Raw genomic sequence first — 17,366 nt, forward strand, 5'->3', positions numbered from 1 at the left:
TTCTTTTTTTTTTTTTCGTTAACAGTCAGATATTCCCTAAATGAAGAAATTTCCTAAATAAGTTAGGAAAATGCAAGTTTCCTATTAATTTGATAATTTAGATATAGGAGGGAGGAAAAAAATTACATAAAAAAGGTTAATTTACATTTAGAAAAAGAAAGGTTGCCGAGGAAGTCATTTTTATTTCAACATATAAGGTTAGAGTGGAAGCTTATGTTTGCAGTGATCTTTCCTTCACAGAATGTCAATTTCTTGATACAGAAATTCTAGCAGTTATAAAAAAAAAAAATTGTGAAAAATAGCTGTGAAAAATATATATTCATTTGATATAATGATAATGCAGCATTCTTACTGATTCATACCTGGATTATTCCTCACATTTATTTGTATCTGTAATATATTTATATGTATTTAGACCTCTCAATTTTATTTATATCATCATAGACTCCTACAGAGCAACACTTACATATTAGATGCGAAACTATGTCACAGAAATCAGAAATGTATTCCACCTCTGACTTATGACATACTTAAACCTCCAGACCTGAGGCTTAATTCACTGTCTGTTGATGTAATTGGAAAGACTTTTTTATTGTAATAGAAATTGTACTTTGCTTATGAAACTAAAGCTTTGCAAAACCTGACGCAAAGCCCTGGTTTCTGTCTCTGATTTATCAGTTGACATTCACTACTTTTTTTTAGCCATTTTGTGCATCATAAAAGAGTTATTGCTTTGATGTTTCATACCAGCTTCATACTTACATATGAACTTTACCATTCTTAATATAATTTTATTGTTTCAAAAGTAAACTACATAGTAATTTTAGAAAAATTTTATGTGTAGTGTCAAAAATGTATACTTTTTTAAGGAATCCTTCTTATTATTTCTTTTGTGAAAAAAAGATTGATAATATTTTGTTACTTTTCAGGAGACTTTCAGTTAGTGGCCTAATTATGGACAACTAAGGATTTTTTTTTCCCTTATTTGATAGTTTCTCTTTGCTGATGGAATTTCTCTCTTCTTTTGGCAGGGGGAGCTGTGGCAAGCATCAAAGATTTGCATGATTTTGCTTCTTTCTTTGAAATAGGTTTCATTGCACATTCTGATCCTGGGAAAAATAAATGTGCTAGGAACCTGGGCCCAACTGGGGCTAGTAGCAAAACCAAGTGTGCAATAAGTAACAAAATGCACAGAAAAAAAAGCTTAATATCAATCCACCTGCCAATCACTGTAAAAAATACACATCGAGTTATTAACTTCCTTTTCATAGGTCTAATTCATGCTATTTCTTTTATTTGATCTTTCAAGTGTGATTATGCTAAGAAAGTAGCACTAAATGGGAATAAATAAAGAAATAATCTTGAGGGGTGGGAGGGATAAGGAATGAGTGAATGAGTGTATGAGTGAATGAGTGTAGGGTTTTTTGGGTTTTGGGACTTTTTTATTTTTTAAACTAATGTATCTTTTGTGTGATCAGTGGGAGAGCAGCAGCAGTACTTGCAAGACCCTGGAGCATTTCTAAATTCTTCAAATTCTTCAAATCTTCAAATTCTTCTGACAGTACTCAGTGGTAGATGTTTAATTTAATGATATAAGAAATAGGGCATATACTATATAAATCTTCCATGGGTTACCATTCCAAAGCCAGCTTATGACTAAATATTGCCAAGCTAAATATGTACCCAAGACATATTCCTATTGTAAATTATCATAACTAATTATACACCAACATATTTCTATGTTTGTGCTTAAAACAGTTTATCAGTTGCTGGATAATTTCATTATGTATTAGTTATTTTTTGTATAATGAGAAATAATCACTATCCACTTGCTCCATTAATTGATTATTTTTACTCTCTCAACTAAAGTGTCCCAGTCCTAGTTTATTTTCATAAGTCAAAATACTTACCTTGCCATGCCCCAAAGTAGGAAATAATTTTGACAGAAAATCTCTTCTTTCTTTAAAAGTCTTTTTAATGATTAAAATAAAGATCAAAAGAACTGCACACAGCACTGAAACTGCTTGCAAACCATACATTAATTACTATATAATAATACTTATAATATAATTATGATTCTTAATTATGTATAGTACATGTAGTTATTTAATATACTTTTCATCTCTCTGATGCTGAACATAGTTGAAATTTTCAGAGAGCTGTCAACAGTAGCTTCAGGATCACTTACATGAGAAGTAGCAGCTAACTTTCTGTCATATTTTCCCTCAGGCGTATTACCTTGCACTTATCAACACCGAATTTCATCTGCTGATCCATCAGCAGACACTACTCATATAACATTTTCAAATCCTTCTGCAAGTCTGTACCATCACCTTCAGGTTTGTCCAACTGAAAAATTACAAGTTTGCTCCCTTCTCCGAGTAAGTCAAATAAAAAGAGAACAACACACTTTCTTGGGCAAAGTCTGTCTTTTTGCCCTTTTTTTTTTTTTGGATCTCAGTTTCTGTGATGTTGCTTGCATCCAAGTAGATTTTGGCAAAAGCCTTGTTAGGGTAAATTCCTCCCACAGCAGCCAAGTCTATGTTCCTGGCCAAGAAGGGAGTAAGGAGGATTGGAATGAAAAGCAAGTTACCATGATCAGTGGGAGAGCAACAGCAGAAGTTATAGGACCATGATGTGTATTTAAATTATGTAGAAAGTGTGGGAGTGGACTATGCTATTTACAGGATTTGGATGGCAAGAAAGATGAGGTTCATCTTTGGACCTTTGAGACTTTGGAGCAGAGTATAAAAATGGGGTGGCACAGAGGTACTATGTAGGTGAGGATGGCATCCAGCGGGTTAGGGAGTTGAAAGGGAGCTTAATGTGGTAAAAAAAAATTAAGATACTACTTGGAACAGAAAAGAGTGGACGTGCTTAAAGGTTATGAATGAAGTACTTGGGAAATTAGAGATTTTGATGACTAGGAGACAAGATCGGCCACTCAGAGTCTGAATGCATTAGGAAGAAAAACATGGAGCTATGAGATTAGTCAGAGAAGCTTTAGAATGAATGAATGATAAGCTTGTTATAAATCCCTTCATACTATGATTTTTTTATTGAAATAGCATACATAACACTGCTGAAAATAACCCTGAATTACTAACCATTACTTTTATTTATTTTATACTTTTCAACTGGTGTTTAATTTATAAAAGGACTTGTCTTAGTTACACACCATTCATCATCCTATAGTCCGATGACTTCACAAACCCTTATACAGATAATTTTTGAAACTGTATACCCTCACTGGATGCCACATATGCATCCAAAGCTGTCTATCACTCCCTGCCACAACTGGACAGGGAAGAAAAAATAGATGTAAAGGCTTATGAGTTCAGACAGGGAGAGATAACTCATCAATTACTATTACAGGCTAAACAGACTTGACTTGGGGATATCAGTCAAAATCAGAGTAAGATACTGAGAAGTGAAACAAATATTAAAAACACCTTCCCTGAACCCGTCCCTCTTTCCCAGCATCCATCTCCTCCCCCGCAGGTACAGGGAGATGGGGAAATCGTGGTCAGTTCATCACATGTTATTATGGCTACTGCTCAGGGAGAGGAGCTCTTGCCCTACTCCATCACGGGATCCTTCCCACAGGCCACAGCTCTTTCATTAACTGCTCCAATGTGAGTCCCATTCCAAGGGGTACAGTCCTTCAAAGAAAGCCTGCTCAAGTGTGGGTCCCCAACAGGGTCACAAGTCTCACCAGGAAACCTTCTCTAGCATGGGCTCCTCTTTCTACAGGTCTTCAGGTCCCTTCCAGGAGCCTGCTACAGCATGGGCTTCTCACAAGTTCACTGTCGCTATAGGACACGAGAAAGCACAACGTGAGCTACCTGCCACTTTGCAAGGTAAAAGACGAAGTTTATTTTCTGACTCTAACTTTTATACTTTTCCAAAGGTGACAGTGGATTGGAGAGTGAATGGGCCACCTCTCCAAAGACGTTGGACAAACCACTAGTACATCAAGTTTCTCCAGCCCCATGAAGGAATGCAAAACAATATGTTATTTACAGAAACTGTGTGGGAAAGTTTTCCAATAGAATGTAAACTCAGAAGGTTTTAGAAAATCTTAAGAATCAGGGCGACAGTTCACAATCCTTTTTTGGGCATCCACCTGCTCTGTCACAGGTGTCCACAACAGGCTGAGGGTGGATCTCTGCATCTCTGTGATCTTCCATGGGCTACAGGAGCACAGCTGCTTCAGCATGGTCTGCACCATGGGCTGCAGGGAATCTCCGCTCTGGCACCCGGGGTACCTCCTGACCCTCCTTTTGCACTGACCTTGGTGCCCGCAGAGTTGTCACTTCACATATTAACACTTCTCTCTTCCCTGGACACAATTACTTCAGGTATTATCTCTAATGGACTCAGACTTGGACAGCAGCAAGTCTGTCCTGGAGCTGGCATTGGTTCTGCCAGACATGAAGGAAGCTTCTGGCATGTTCTCACAGAAGCCACCTCTGTAGTCCCACTGCTAGCAAAACCTGGCCATGCAAGCCCAATACAGTACTTAATCAGGTAAACTTTGAATTTATCTCTCCATTTAACAAATTGTTAAATGAGAGGATCTTGATGACTTGCTTAGGATCATGAAGTTAAATATGCCAGATCTAAGATGTTTTATTCCTCAGCTTCACACACCAAATAAAGTAATTAAAGCGAATGTGTAGGTCAGCACAACGAAATTAAATTAGACATTCAAGCAAATGCAGGCAAGCTGTTAAACCAACCCAGAAATGCTAAGTCACCCTTACTATCCAAAAACATACAGGGAAATTAAAGGTAGGCTTATGTCACAGAACTCAGTAAAGTGTAAGATTGCTTACTGAGCTAGAAAGATTTACTGTCCTGCATTTTTAAAGTAATATTCTTTGGAAAATGCAAATCTTTCATCAAACCAAAAGGGGAGAAAAATTTGTAAAAGATAGGCTTTTTATTTTGATCAATTATTTTTAGTTTCAAGACCTTTAGATTTTAAATAAGTATTTTATAAAAATATTCTTAAAGTTTTCCTTATTGTAACAATATTTTCATTTAATTTACTCTTTCTGTGAATGGATATGATTGGAGTTAAATCCAGCTGGTGGATGGTCATAAATTGTGTTTCCCAGGACACAGTTCGTGGGCCAATTCTGTTTAATATCTTTCTTGATGATCTGTATGAGGGGACTGAGTGCAGCCTTAGACAGCTTGAAGATGACATAAAGTTCAACAGGATCTTCTGGAGGGGAAGAAGGTTCTACAGAGGGATCTGGGCAGGCTGCATCAATGGTTGAGGCCATCTGTAGGTGGTTCAGCAATCGCTATCCCTGGAAATGTTCAAAAGGCTTGGGGATGCAGCTCATGGATACATGTTTTAATGGGGAAGATTGTGATGCTGAGCTAACAACTGAACTCAATGATCTTAGAGACCTTTTCCAGCCCTAATGATTCTATGATTTTATGCTTTTATTTTTTGATACAGTACTGAACTCTTAATTTACTGATTTGTTTTATTGGCAACATTGTTTAGAAAAATAAATAAAAATCTACTTTTTGAACTAAAGAATTGTCTGGGTTTTTTTTTTCCTTTTCTTTCTTAATGAGGGTATAATTAAATAAATTTAATGTTTTTCTTACATTTAAGAAAATTACAAGGAGTTTGGAGTTTGGGATCTACATTATAAAATACAGCACCAAGCCTCAGATAGCTGAAGCATAAGAAAATGCCCACAGAAGCTAAACTCTGAAAATTTCAGAAGTTTCAGAAGACTGTTCTGTCAAAAAGGCAGATAGATCTGCAGCACTTGGGTATGAGTATGAAGAGTTGTATTTAATAAAAGAGGGAGACAGAGAGCCTGAGGAAGAAAGATCATTTTTTGACAAATTATAAGCTTTTCAGTTTTCATGAACCAAGATGGGGTTTTCATATATTTTTACAGTAGTTTGGTCTTGGAGATTAGAAAACTGAAACATGACTTGACCCTGAAAACAATGTTGGCTGGCATTATTAATGAAGTTTCACAATCCTGAGGGAGAATAATATGCACTGTTATCACTGTTTGTTTGTATGTCACTGTGGCTAAAAGTGTCACAGACCGTGAACCAATGGACAAAAGATAAGTCAAGTCTCCCTGACCAATTTATCTCATGCTTTTAACTGTCATAATGTTATCGACTTGGTTTACATAAGCCAAAAATCTGAATATTCAAAATATTGTGGTTTTATTTATAATATTTTCATATCTAATTTATATATTAAAAATATGATATTTAAGTATACATATCTGAAAATGCACAGTCAAGGGCATCCATTTTAAACCATACATGTGAAAATTTTGTAAATAATATTTAAAGCAATGAAAACCTTTAGTCCCACAAGCCACTTATCTGAGCTATATTTTCCCAGTTAAAAAAAAAATTGTTTGGATTTAGCTTCAGATCTTCTAATAGTCTTCTGTAGGGAAGAAGAAGGAAACTTGAGGTGAATTTAATTGTTTACCAGCACTACGCACAATACTGTAGAATATGGAGCACTGACTGAGTGGAAAATTTTGCCAGAAAGTATCTGAGATTGTAAAGTCAGAGTAATTTGACACCTGTGGTTTAGCATTTTTATGAGTAATTTATTAAGTGCATTAAAAAAATGCTTTCCCTCTAATCTACCGTATTTGTGTCATTATCTGTTCTCTGTAATTCACTCACTAGGAAGGGATCTAAATAAAACCAAAACAAAATATCAGAGTTCAGCACCCCTGTATTGATCAAGAAGAAAGAGGAACACACATTCTGAAACAGTGCTGTCTGGTTAGGATTATTGCCTTTGTGATTTACTTCCAAATTTATTTGTGCAAGACTCCACAATAAAAATCTCTGAAATCCAGGAGAAGTGAGGTCCCAGTGAGGGACTTTTGCTCTGATCTCTCCATCATACCCAGAAATGACAACACAATTTTCTTAGAAATTAATTAGGATGAAAGGCAGAATGATTCCACAATCAAACAGGGAGCTAAACCAAAGAGTTTGCAGCGTATTAATGATGCAAACATCATTCAAGCACAACAAAATAATATCAGTAAAAAAATACTTCCTTTAGTTTCTATAGCAGGGCCATCTGCAGTTTTATTCTTAGCACATCAATTATAAGTGGAGGAATTTAGCTGCTAGATATAAAATATATCTAAGTTGAACCAAACATTTACTGTGAAGACTTTTTAACTTCTTTCAGTTCTTCCTTTTTAATTGCAGATAAAAATATGAACATATTATAAGGTCTTTGGTCTACCAAAATAGACAAATTTGTCTTTTTTTTTTTTTACCAGAGAAAGGAGAAGATCACTGGGAAGGTGTTTACTGTATACAAGCTTGAAATGCATTATTATTAAGACTTTTCTGTATTAACTAGGTTATTTAGAAAAGAAGACTGAAATATATTATTTCTGCTAACAGTGAACTATTTGCTTTTCATATCTGGTTTGTTCTTTTTGTTTATAAGATTTTGATGCAAGAATGGCAACATAAAAAGTGTACGCGCAGTCTGTGTAAAGTTTGTAAGAATTATTTTGGCAAAAATCCCCAACGAAAATTAGACTTTTTCTCTATCCTTCCTTATGAACTAAGTCATAAGTCTCAGTGTTTCATTCAGCTTAGTTGTGGAAATAGAGAATTTTATTCATTTTGCTGGATAATAACTAAGTAAGATGAGTAAAATCTTCAGAGAAGAAACTTTTTCAGATCATTTTGAGCTAGACATTTACAGCTAGATCTATACTTTGTTACTGAAGAGAAGTATGATTCTGCAGATGCATGAGCAGTTGCACTGAAATCACTCTTAGAAGAGCTGAAGTGCAGGGAGGAAATCAGTGAACCCTTTGTACACAGTTTAGAGTTACCAAGTTTGAAAGAGTGAGCAGAAATAGCAGTTTAGGAGAAAGAATAAGATTGGCCTGTGTTTTTTTTCAGGAATTCAGTCTTAAAAGAGAAGTTGTCTGTAGCAAGGTTTGGTAAACTAAAAACCTATTCTGAAATGTTAACAATTCTTAGGCAGGATGTGTGGTAATAGTAAATTTGTATGTCTTGCTGTAGTGCTTCCCTTAGAGTAGCAGAATTTTATCCTGATGTTACCAAGAAAGCAAAAGAGATATTTTTCCAAAACTATTCTGGTTCCTGATGCAAATTGTCTACTGTACTTCTACTATAGTAAGATATACAAGAGAATCACATATGTAACAGTAATTTACTTTCTTCAAAAGCTTGCTTACCTGTTTTCTTTCCTATGTCACAAGGCTCTTTCTTACTGAACAGAACATTAACAGTTCCATTTATTCGAAGGATGGGACACTATGTATGTGGATAAAGATTTTTAAAAGGGGTCCAGATTAATGTGCAATGATTCTTTTATCATTACCACACATGATTCAGAGTGCATGTAGGAAGCACAAAATCCATAAGCTAGAATTGTTTTATTTTATCTTCTCAAGCCTTGGTGTTCATGATCAGTAGGAATAGACAGGGGCATGAATATTTTTACTCAATGCTGGCATGGTATCAAAATATGTCTAGAAAGATACTGAGGCTGCCTGCTCCTTTTCCTTAGCACCCTCTGAATTTTTAGACCTCACAGAAAAGTAATGGATTCATTGCCTTTTACTGCCAAGTATAGGCTTTAAAATATTGTCCTGACATATCATGGTATAAATTGATAAAGATACATTACTGCTTAAAAGTAGCAATTATATTTTATATATTTTCTGCTAAAAAAGAAAACAGTATTCAGCCTGCCAAGATTTCTCATTAAAAGTTCAAAAAATTAGAAATACTTGTTACTAATTAGATAATTAGGCAATAGATTAGAAACCTCTAAAGAGAAATGCTCTTAAGCCTAATAGTATGTTACAATATATCTGTTTGAATTAATTTCTCTGGTATCATTAGCATTATGTATTAACTTCACAGTTTTGATTAAAATGTGTAATCTGAGGTACCATTAAATCTAACACTTTGCATCTCACTGGATTTTTCATGTGTCTAATTAGCACAAGGTTCATGTTCGTGTTTTTTCAATATGAACATGATATGAGCATTAATATGAGCATTAAAGAAGCATATCACTGATAATGCTAATATACCTGGTGGAACACCACAGAGATTATTTTTATCCCAAATTTTCTAGAAGATGAATACAATTACAAATCTAGCAAAGCAAAATATCCGTGAATTAGTACATTACCTTTGGATACTTGTTTCAATAAGAAAGAATTTTGATAGTTACACAAAGAAGAAACCCTGCTCTGATGCAAGAATTAAAATAGAAGTCTCTTTACATGTCATTTATGAATAATTTAAGAAGTTCAGTAATCAGGTATTACTGAGTATTATTTATTAACATTTTTAGTAAGGAAGAATAAAATATGCAGATACTTAGAAGGACAATGTCAAATGAGAGGATACTTTTATGGCTTTTAAGAAGTGAAAATCCCCAAATTTTATGACACAAAACCTGAAAATTACTATGAATAAAAACTTTGAACCCAGTCTTTTATATTTACCTCCTCCCTATCATCTTATATATGTCACATTTCTTTTTATCTCAGCTTTTCCTGATTCCTAGCCTTCAGAACCTTGTAATATCTTACAAATTATCCCCATCATTTTGCTTTCTTCTACCTTTTATTGCATTCAATTTTCTGTCTACCCACTTAAATGTATATCTGAATATGACTTACTCTACTGATTCCATCTGTTTTCTCTTCAAAAGTAATACATGAAGGTCATTCTTAAGTGAACAGATTCACATCCGTAAGGAAATAATAAAAATAATTTACCTCCATTATTCATCTGTTATAGGCACATAATGGTTAGTTAAAAAATAGCATTTTCCCCTCTAAACTCTATGAAACTCAACTTATATGATGAAACTGGTTTCCCCAACAGTTGTCTACGCAGCAACCATGTCCTTTTCTGGAGAAAATAAACTGTTTCCTGAGAGCAAACCTGAAATGCCATTTACAGTTTATGAGTTAAGCACCTAAATGTTTTATTGATTCTTTTAGTTTGAAATGTGGAAGACAGCTTTTTCTTAAACAGTTACTGATTTCAGAAGAAGCTAAGTCTCCTAAATACAAGTTAGACAACCAACAATCATTGTAGAAATGGCAACAAGGGCCATTTTCTGAGACAATATGTTTCAGATTTTATGTTCTTAATTAGGAAAGCTTGGAAAATTAACTAATTCCTCTTTCTCAACAAAAGGAGACATAATAAAATTATAGAAAGCTGGAAGCTAGAAACATCTTGGGATGGGATTATTTCATCTGGGAGGGACAGTTTGAAAGCAGCATTTGGAACCGATCTCCAGAGGGATGGAGGATATTGTAATGAGCACTAAATATTCATAAATTTGTGAATATGGACACTGTAGTCATTGAGTGTCCATGTATTCTACATATAATTAAGTGCTCATGTAAATAGACAATGGGAAAATATCCCAGATTTAGTGTTTCTCTGCTATGAAAACAAGCTGAGCCTTATGAAAGAAAACAAGCTGTTTGAGCTTGTGTAGTTAGAAATTCCCATTCTTTAACAACAGGTCCTGTTTCTGGGGCAGGAACTTCAAACCGTGGAGAGACAGGATGTTTGTTTTCTTTATGTTTTACATATGCATTGTTTGCTTCCTTGCCCTTAGGGACCCATTTATCTCAACAGCTATTGTTTGTCTAGATTTAGAACTCCCTCCCCAGCCTGAAAATATGATATGAGAAAGTAACATTCTGAAGGGAATGTCAGTTGGGTTGCTTCCATTTTTGTTTTACTTATATTGTATTAGGACAGTTTGCTGTACCGAAATACTCATATATTCGGGACACTTCTGTTTATTCTTAAAGGGAAATTGAAGATGCTCCATGCTCTTTAGGACACACTAGTGGTCTAAATTGCATACTAAATGCAATTAGTATATAAATTTAAATTATAAATGCATTCTGAATTCTGGTTTTTATAACATTGACTAAATCTGTTCCAGTTCTTCTTGGCAACTGCCTGGATTATGTTGTTTAAATGTGTTTTTCTTCATATCCCTGTATCAAAACCTTGTTCATCCTGGCCCTCGTTTGTGCTTCTTTGTGCCACAGCACCTCTTTCATCATTGCACTTACAAAAAAAGATTAAACTATTCCAGGAAGTGGGAGAGTAATGCAATTGAATGGATATTTAGGAGGCCGGGATGTGCATGAATTGGCCCTCAGTAAATAATTTGGCCCTATGCCTTTAGTCTTTAAAGCAAATTAAATCCTGAATGGCATTTCTCCAGAAAACATGCTTGATGGAATCCAAATCTCAAATATTAAACATAGGCTGAATCTCTGAAGTAATTTTTTCCTTCATAAATAATTTTAGGAGGTAAAACCATTCTTTTCAATAGACAACTAAGACTGCAGTGCTCTTCTAGCCCAGAAATCTAAAATGCTGGACTGAAGCTAAACTAAAAATTGATGACACAAAACTGTAAGGAATTCATTACTGTGCTCACCACTGGCTGGTGACTCTATTAGGCTTCTGTAGCTGAAAGACAAACAAGCAGAATAGACAGAAAATATTAAACAAAATATGTCTTTGTAACTGAATTCATACCTTAAAGTAATCTTAAATTTTACCACAGGATTTCTCAACACATATGGGTTTAAGCATTCTAAATAATTTTTTAGAGAAGCAAGAATCAAAAGCTTTTATGCAAAAGACCTGCTGTAAGGGACCTGCCCTAAGATCATTTTGTCTTAGAGCTGAAGTTACTTGCTAAAGGGCTCAAATATTCTATGTCTCTTATGAATTTGAGTGGTGAACAAACCCTGTTATTATTTGAGTTTTCTCTATTGAATGTGTGACCTTTTAAATACGACAGAGTTGGTTGTCCCACACCTTAGCTGGATCAATTTTCAGAAAATTTGTGTAATATTTTTACTCTATAATAATTTTGAGTGTTTATATAGGTATAACTCATAGGCAGGAGCTCTGGACCAGAAGAAAATATTAAGTAACTGAGGACATATTAAATAGCAGAAAATAATTTGACAGCTAAATTCATTTAGTCAGTACATTTGAAAACCATTGAATAAAGGTTAAATTAACATATAATTTCTTAGACAAGCAAAGTAGTACTTCCTAATATCACTGACTAGTTTGTAAGTGTAGCTTATATTTTTTCTGAAACCAAAAGACTAAGATACAAAGACAGAAATGGAAAAATAAATATATATTTTAAAGTTTATAAGTCCAGCACCTCAAAAGAAGTAATGGAATTTATTAATTTATTTTGCTTTCTTTTTTTTTCCTCTAAAACATTTTTCCTATAGGTGTAATTCAGCAGAGCAAGTAAAGACTTCTCTTACCTGTTCAAACACTATAGTCTTATACAAAATGTACAAGAAAAATGATTTGTTTTTTCTGCTATGTAAAACTCAGGTAACAGCTTTGGTTAGGTTTGGGATACTCATTAGAAATCTCTTTCTTATCCCACTGCTGTAGTGGAATAGAAGTGTAGCTGAACAATGAAATAGTTCTTCACCCCGAACTAAGAGTAGAGTGTTGCCAAAAGTTGACAGAATCAAAAACTTGGAGGCGGAGAAATGGAGAATGTGAAACACTCTTTTTGTGGGCACTTGTCACCGTAGGCCCCCAGCCAGGTAATAATCAGCATTGACTCCATGATTGCAGAAGGCTGAATAATTGCTTTATTGTATCTTCCTACACTATAATATACTATACTTATTAAGAAACCCAGTAACCTTTACAAGCCAGTCCAATACAGCTTTGACCTAATTGGTCAATCCATCCAAACACCATCCAGTGTCCAATTAAGAAATCACCCTTTGGAAAACAAATGTCCATGACACATTCCACATGAGCACAACAGCAGGTGCAACAAGTGGAGATAAGAATTGTTTCTCATTCTTTTCTCTGATCTTCTCACAGCCTTCCCTGGGAAAATGCCTGGGAAAGTTTGTGCCTGCTCTCTGTGGCCATACAGCTGCTGCCACAGGCACTCACCAACTATACCAGGTCAATATGAAGGTGTCTGCACCCTGAATGAAAGTGCATACTATAAAAGTAAGTGTAAGGAGAGTGCCTGCTCCTCTAATGGTACCTGGTCAAAGGAACCACAAAACAAGAACATACAGAGAGAAACCTGGCCAATATACAGTAATGTGGATGGTGAAGACAACAAAACTGATTAATCACACAAATTGGGAAGGATATGTAGATTGTGAAGGTGTTTATTTTTTTCAGTTAGGAGGTTAAGGAAAGGGAGGGAGACAAAACACAGAGAGATATAAATTCTGACAAATTAGTGTTAACAAACAATAATCAGGGACAAACCTGCTCAGTCATTCTAATTGATGGACTATCGACAAACGGCAGCAAACCAACAACTTGCAAAGAGGCTAAGCCAGTAGCCATCACATGAGAAGCTGTAGCAGAAAAGGGGAAACATAACCCTTGTTCTTAGAAGAGGCAAAAGGAAGACCTGAAGTAAAACAGACCAGTCAGTCTCAACTCTGTGACTAGCAAGACCATGGAGCAGATTCTCCAGGAAACTGTGCAAAGACACATGGAAAATGAGGTGATTTGGGACAGCTAACATGGCTTCACTTTTAAGTACAAATCAGTACTTAAAAGTGGACTATGAGAAAGCTGGGGAGGGGCTTCTTACAAGGACATCTAGTAACAGGACAAGATATAATGGCTTTAAACTGAAAGACAGTAGATTTAGATTAGATGTTAGGAAAATGTTCTTTATTGTAAGGGTAATTGGATACTGGAATGGGTTGCCCAGTGAGGTAGTAGGTGCCCTGTCCCTGGAAGTATTTAAGGCCAGTTTGAAAGAGACTTTGAGCAACTTGGTCTCATGGGAAGAATTCTTACCCATGGCAGTGGGGGTTGGAACTAGATTATTTTTAAAGGTCCCTTCCAGAGCAAAACATTCTATGATTCTATGCATCCTATGACTTAATGGCTGAAGCAAAACAACATGTCTGAGGCTGTTTTTTCCTTAGTTTGTTCATCTTGTATCCATTGTCACAGAAAAACAGTGTGAATTTACCCATTGTGCAGGTTCTTAGGTTAGTATTCTGCTTTTTACTTTAATTCCTGAAAATAAGAACATCTGGAGAATTACAGACCCAGGTGTCTCATCTCAGGGCTAGTACAAAATTCATTTAGACTGTAATTAAAGTGAGGTTGGCATACTATCTGACTCAGTATTACATAGGTACAAATTCATACATGTGAAATTTATGCATTTTTAACCCCTAAGAGTTTTCACTAAAAAATTAATAAATGATAGATTTATATCACCCTAATTAATGTAATTTATGTCTCTTTTTCTGACAATGGGGTACATAAAAGTTCAGTACAATTAAGGAAGAGCTAGAAGATAAAAGGTTAAGTCTTGTCACAGATTTTAAAACTGGTTAATCAGTAGGAAAAGAATCACAAGGACTGTTCCCTGGGATATAAGGTGCAATATCTTAGGCAATAAACTACTAATTTATATTTAACACATTCTTAAAACTTAGTAAGTGTTCTTATTCATATTTCACAATCAGGAAACTGAAATAGAGTTCTATGTCAAATTCAGCTCTTGATAGCTATGAAAGGTGTGACAAGTCACACTTTTTATAGTCTTTTCTCTCTCTGACAACAGAGGTAGAGCTGAGACAGCAAAAATTTGTGGAAATTGTCCCACTTTAAGATTAATTTGATAATGAGAAGAGAAATATGTATATTTTCTCACATTGTGCTATGAATCTAAGTAAATAAAAGATATTTTTAACCAAGAATAGGAAAAAAAGCTGAAATATTTCTGAAACAATCTGAAAATGTCAGCACATTTGAACAATAGTGTGATGTTAATACCTCTTTTATTTTAGTTGAGAGTATGGTCTGCCCCCCAAAAAAAACCAAAACTCCAGAAATATTTTTAGCCATTAGAAGTCATAAGAAAATGTCTGATTTAGATTCAAAGCTTAGCACTTCTCATCAGAGTTAGAATATTACACAACATGAATCATACAATTAAGCCACACCTGCCAGCTTAGAAATTTGCTGTGTCCAGTATGCATTTGGAGTAAAACCTATGGGATTCATTTTTTGTATATTTTAATTTCTCTGTTTCTTGGTAGTTTCCAGTTATAGTTCTGCCACCTTATCTTTATTTGGCAAATAATCATAATTTTTATTAGTGCAAAACACTAGCCTTCAAGCTTCATGTGGCCATAACAGGTCATGCTGGGGCCTTTACTGATTTGAAATGGTCCTGGAAAGCACTTTGCACTTGAAGAGGAAAGGCTCATCTGCTAGTACTCTATACAACCTTCATCAGATCTGGTATTTGAAAAATATACAGTAATTCTTTTCTTCTTTTTTAATTTTTTCTTATAGGCTCTGCTATTATCCAGAAATGTTACTAGGATTTTCTGTAGTGGTAGATCTACTGTCAGCTCATGATCTGTTTACAGATTTTGTAGGGAATAATAAGTATCTTCCAAAAGGTTTCTCACTCTACAATAGTTATCCACCTGTTGATCCCAGGTTTCTTTAATGATTTATTGCCAAATATTCATTTGTAAATAAAAAAGATTTGACTAGTTCTCTCAAACATAAATCCATCATTTCTTCATGATACCAATACAGAAAGATGCCATAATGAGTTTCTGAAGCCAGTGTTCTTCTGTGCGGTGATTTTTCTGATTGTGATTTTTATTTCAGCAGGCTGTGCCCTAAAAAAAGGCTAGCATAGATGACAAATGCCTTCTTCATCCCTTGCGCTGAGTTATTTGAATTGCATGGATAAATAGGTCTGAATACTTTAGTATTTGAAAACAGTTCACACAAATATATTTTGTTTCCTACAAAAAAGGGCTATGGTTATCTTGGACATTTACTGCTTGATTTTACAGCCAGAGAATTTGTGGAGGGTGCTACTAATTAAGACACCTGTTACTGAGCATAAAGCAAATAAAAATTATTCACAGTAAATGAGAAAGGTTATGCTGGAAAATTCTCACTGTATAAGAATATTATATATGTATCTCTATAGAAGGTCAGCTATTCTGTTGTTACTGGTCCTGAATTTGCCATATAGTTCTTCATATGGTGCATGTTTGTTTGGTTCATATGTGGTTTATAGTCTTGGGGTCTCCAGTATCCTGTGCCCTTTTTGGTTTTGTCCCATAACTCCACTTACCCTGAAACCCAGGGCTCCGTTCTCAAAGCCCTTTCTGTCATACCAGACCTATTTGAATTCAAACTACATTTTTAAGTCAACAGTGAATATTTCTATCCATATAAGTCATCAATACATTAGTATTACTATAAACATTTGGGTTATGCCACAAAATTTTACAAAGCTCAGCAAAGTGAAATGAATGAGGTAATAAGTACTTAGTCATTAGAAAATTGTCATTACAGTTAAACAAGCTAAAAAATTGCTCCAGGAAGGCCAAGGGGAGCCCGATGCAGCCTGATGAGCCTTGGCCCAGCTGGTGCAGAGCTTTTGGCTTGTAATTAGCAATAGCAGTGCTGTATCTATGGAGCTAAATGGCTCCAGGGCAAGGTGACACCATCTGTCTTACTCCTTCTCTACCCTAGGACTAGCTTGTTGGCTACTTCCAAACACATAACACTTGATTCTGAGTCTACTCCTGGTGCTCAGTAGTAACATACTCGAAGAACACATTGCCATTGTGTTTGAGTGTGACTTTCAGCTCAAAGTATTCAAAAGAAATGGAGACCTTTGTGTGGAGGTCCAACAGAGGGATCACTTCTTTAGTTCAAAATGCAGCATGAATACTGCTCTGTGCCATGGGGTGTGGCCTTATCTTGAGGAAGAACACTTTGAAGACCTACTTTAGCAAAGCCTAGTATTGGAGGACAGAAAAGAATGAAGGTGGTCCATTTTCCTCCCCTTTCAAGGGAAAACCATAGATTTCCCATTAATGTATTTATGCTTTATTCTTGAAAGAGTTATTTTGGGAAGGAGGGGTTATCGAAGAAATCAGGAAGAAAATTAATGTTCAATCAGTGCCAATGATAAGGGGATGAACGCTCACGCATGTTTGTGTAGATGTATCCATAAGTCTCACTGTAAGTCCATGTATTTTGCTTAGAACTCTGAAGTTTTGAAAGTGTCTGAGACATATAATCAACACTTTGTTGCTCTTTCCATCTTTTAACACCTTTTTCAGACAGGCAGCGACACATATTTTATATATTTAGTGTATCAAATGTGACAGTGTTATTAAAATACATTCATATCCAGAGGTCCATAAATAATTTCAATTATTGATTTTAATGATATACCTGCTCCAACTGCTTCATTG

At 35.2% G+C, this 17,366-nt stretch overlaps 1 long non-coding RNA gene across 1 annotated transcript in view; it reads right to left on the bottom strand.

The window, feature by feature from the left end:
- The window catches only part of LOC140684452 (uncharacterized), a 37,417-nt gene continuing 20,051 nt past the window's right edge, over positions 1 to 17,366 (bottom strand). The window contains exon 2 of the long non-coding RNA XR_012056726.1: positions 1 to 17,366. This exon is cut by the window's right edge and continues 18,811 nt beyond it. This is a non-coding gene — a long non-coding RNA (uncharacterized lncRNA).

The sequence above is a fragment of the Taeniopygia guttata genome, chromosome 1 (assembly GCF_048771995.1).
Source record: "Taeniopygia guttata chromosome 1, bTaeGut7.mat, whole genome shotgun sequence".
NCBI lineage: Eukaryota > Metazoa > Chordata > Aves > Passeriformes > Estrildidae > Taeniopygia > Taeniopygia guttata.